Raw genomic sequence first — 3,791 nt, forward strand, 5'->3', positions numbered from 1 at the left:
ATGGCCTCCACCAACGGCATCATCCCCCGCGGCCGACTCAACGCCGACGGGCGACGCGAAAGGTGGGGCATGGCTGGCCGCACCCTCGAGGCCGTCCTCGACCACATCGAGACCGGCAACACGCCGCGCCTCGAGTACCCGGCGCGCCCGTCCTTCTCTCGCCGTGGTGGCAGTTTCCTGGATGCCGTGGCGAATGGAGGCGATGACCTCCTCATCGTCGGGCTCCGGTTCGCTCTCCTCCGGGTCGCCGACGCTCCGCCCCGTCAAGTCGGAGCCACAGGAGACGCCGCTTGGGCGCCGCACCCGCAGCTGCGCCCTCGTCATCAACGAGGGTGGCCGCCCTCCCCGTGTTCCCTCCACCTAGTCCGGCCTAAGACCGGGCCAGGGTTGCTCCCCGTCAGGAAGGAGCACGCGGAGATGGCCACCGACGACGAGACCACCCTCAGGTGGGTGAAGGCGGACTACGTCCACGAGCAGGTGGCGCGCCAGCGCCGGGCCTACGCGGGGATCAAGGCCCGGCGCCACGGATGCAAGGAGGGCGGCGTCGTCGTCCTCGACAGCAACGAGGAGGATGCGCCTGGGCCGTCAGACCCCCCGCGCGTTGGCGACCCTGGTCAGGGGTGCAGTAGGGACGACGGCGGCTCCGGTGGGACGCAGGGCGACGACGATGAAGGCGGCGGCGGTGACTACACCCAGTTCTGTAGGCTCCTCATCATGTAGAAAGCGGGCTGCGGCCGTGGCGTAGTAGGGCTAGGCGTAGTTTCTTTGTTTTTCTATTTTTTGTACAAATTCGAATGAAAAACCGCCGAGTTTGTGCCAAATTCGTATGAGATCGCCGAGTTTGCGCCAATTCTGGGGGCGATGACTGGGAACGCAATCGCCCCCATGCCGAAAGTAAACGCTGGCTCGGCCCCAGACGGCGCTTTTTCGGCTTCCTGGGGGGCCGAACGGCTGGAGATCCTCTTAGCCATTGGTAAAGTGCCACCATGGACCGAGAAGCCAATCTGATGAAGGGTATGGAAGCAAAATAATGGCAGATACGCTAGTTCAGTTTTTTTTTCACTGAAATTCGTTGGATTGCTCATACAAGTTGATGCACATTGTGCTAGGTGAATGAAATGTGATCAATAAAGCTAACAAATAATTACCTATTGGTTGTAACTCATGGTGGGCAGGCCTCACGAGCTTTGCTCGGACACATGAAAGCTCGGTGTGCCCACGGGACGAACGGGTCGATCTGACTCAGCACTTTGTGCCCCTGAGTGTTCATGCTTCGCCACACAATACCTCTCCCGCTTCCCCGCACGTTGAGCTCGAGGTTTGGTCCATGGTCCGAGCAAATAAATGTTGTCCACACCTTTCTCTTTTTTCTTGACAACAGAGGTCGAAGATCCAAGATTAAAGGGCCGCTAGATATATAGATCATATGCCCCACCTTTGTTGCGGGTAAGGAATAAATATTGATAAAATCCCCTGATTTGTAAACTGAAGTATTTCTCTTTACTCCGTAACACAAATATCTAAATGGAAAAAAGTCACACCAATGCCTCTCATCTAGAGCATGAAAGACAATCTGGTTGTTGTGTCATAGCAAAGTCCACCCGGGAATTATGAAAAGTCGAGCGACATCATGAGACATTCTAGACAGAAATGGTGGTCGTGCCAGATGATAGGCTTGGCGGCAGCAAGGTAGTCATGCACGTTTCGAGCCCATGGATCGTGGCCATAGAGCCACGTGCCTGGAGCAGCTGGCTGGTGCGGCCTTTTGTTGGAGTGGTGCAGCCAACATCAGGAACAACTGTGGAGGCTCTCATGCGCTTCTTGGCAGAGAAGGAGCAACCAGTTGAATGTTTAGATTGCCACGGTGGTTCCCAGGCTTCCCTGTTGCACATCCGCTGCAATGAACCAGGGTAGAGCAGGTGCAGGAAGAGTTAGAGCAGAGGAGAGTGGTCCGACGAGATGCATAGAGGAGGCGAAGAGCCATCAATTTACTTTAAATTTCATGCAGAAAACCTGAAGCATAGTAGCATAACTGAATATTCATTTATTGAAAAGCCATAAAACACAATAAGTTGACACATTTTATTGGATACTGTATCCAATTATTACAAAATGACGAGCACATTTTCGCAAGGAAATGGCACACCATCGAAACCCTTACTGGAAATATATGGAAAGGAATGGAACCCCGGGAGCTATCACACCTTTTCGATAGATGCAAAGAAACAAAAATAAGATTACACGTTACTGGACGGGACATGATGTCCAATTATTCAAGACAACAAGAACATTTCGACTATCTCGGCATGAAATCCCGGCGTATAGACTTTCTTATGCAATAGCTGCGGCAAATTCAACATCCTTGGTACAGACACGATCGCATCCAGTTGTGCAATTCTCTATGACATCTTTCTCTTGTTCACCTACGATGACTGCATGGAAGATAGCTTGCATTAGAAACAATCATTTATAGACAACGAGCAGCAATAAGATAGTCAGATGCATGTAAGGATTTAATCTTACAAGTGTTTGTGGTGTTGCAGACGGAGGACATGCATCCCAACTTGCAATACTCAATGACTTCTGCTTCGTCTGGGAAAACAAACCTCGTGTGTTTAAATATAATTCTTTGTGCTTGAGAGGAAAAATAGAAGAATGGAAAGAATATGTTTACAGTTTACCTGCTTCCGGGTAAAGATTGAAGCGATCACAAGGACTCACACACTTGTCAAGAATTTTGCAACCACACAAGCTTGCACATGTTTTGCGAGAGGCAACCGTGACACGGCATGCGTTATAGCAGTTTCTTCCCGAGATGGAACAACAACAGCTCTTGGCTTCTACCTGGGCCTGCTGTATGACAAGAACTATTATGACTACTCCCATAATCACACTCTTACGACTATTGGTTGCCATATTCTCCGTGTATGTTTACCTCACAAAACTTGCTGATGATCTAAGACTTGCATGCGCTCTATTTATAGGAGATATGGCATACTGCACCTACATGCATCTCATAGCCACAAGGCAACCCTACAATGATGTGTATTATATTGGTGTTTGTCATCATGTGGAATTCACATCACATGATACGCACATGCGTGTGTGTCCAGTACGCTTAGAATTTTATGGCACATGCACTGGTTTTGAAATTTTAAAGCCCATGTGTATATATGTAATGGGATTAATCAAACACGGTTGGTGGGAATAACCACCCTTCTTCTCAACACTAGATCAATACTTAGTAAAGATTTGCTTGTTAGTTATTCGACTTGAGACTAATTAATTAATGAGATGATAATTATTTTACCTTGTACTAATTCCTGATTAACAAAAAATGAACTACATGTGGAAAATACAGTCACATTATTGGAAATATAATTCAAGCAAAATCATTAAGCAAAAACTGTTATTACCAACCAAGGAATAGCTGAACTTAAACAATAAATGATCTATTATTTAAACATAGCTTAAGGTCCTTGTACATATGCTATATTGCAGTGTAATGTGTCAGGTAACATGACGGAGACCCGCATCACTCTCCTCCATAGCCTCGGCCATGTTCTCCACCGGCACCTCGGGCCTCCCACATCCGCGCATGCCGACCCTAATCCTCCTGTGCCGATGACTCTCCTCGCTCCTTCATTGATCTCCATTGCATTTGCATGCCCCCGTGCGGTGCGCCTTGGATGAGTGGCTATCGACCTCTGCTCATGGATGCACCTTGGCCGGTGTGCCACTCGGCTCTCCATCCACCTCGTCTACGCCCCGGCTTCAGCCACGCCGCTCAG

At 49.4% G+C, this 3,791-nt stretch overlaps 1 long non-coding RNA gene across 1 annotated transcript; it reads right to left on the reverse strand.

Moving 5' to 3' along the window:
• Positions 1–2,060: 2,060 nt before the first annotated feature.
• On the reverse strand, positions 2,061–2,929 carry LOC123083642 (uncharacterized). Its single transcript, XR_006439344.1, has 3 exons — positions 2,682–2,929; positions 2,524–2,592; positions 2,061–2,432 (listed from the first exon to the last, which is right to left on the reverse strand). It is a non-coding gene; the product is annotated as an uncharacterized lncRNA (long non-coding RNA).
• Positions 2,930–3,791: the final 862 nt, after the last annotated feature.

The sequence above is a fragment of the Triticum aestivum genome, chromosome 4A (genome assembly GCF_018294505.1).
Source record: "Triticum aestivum cultivar Chinese Spring chromosome 4A, IWGSC CS RefSeq v2.1, whole genome shotgun sequence".
Taxonomy (NCBI): domain Eukaryota; kingdom Viridiplantae; phylum Streptophyta; class Magnoliopsida; order Poales; family Poaceae; genus Triticum; species Triticum aestivum.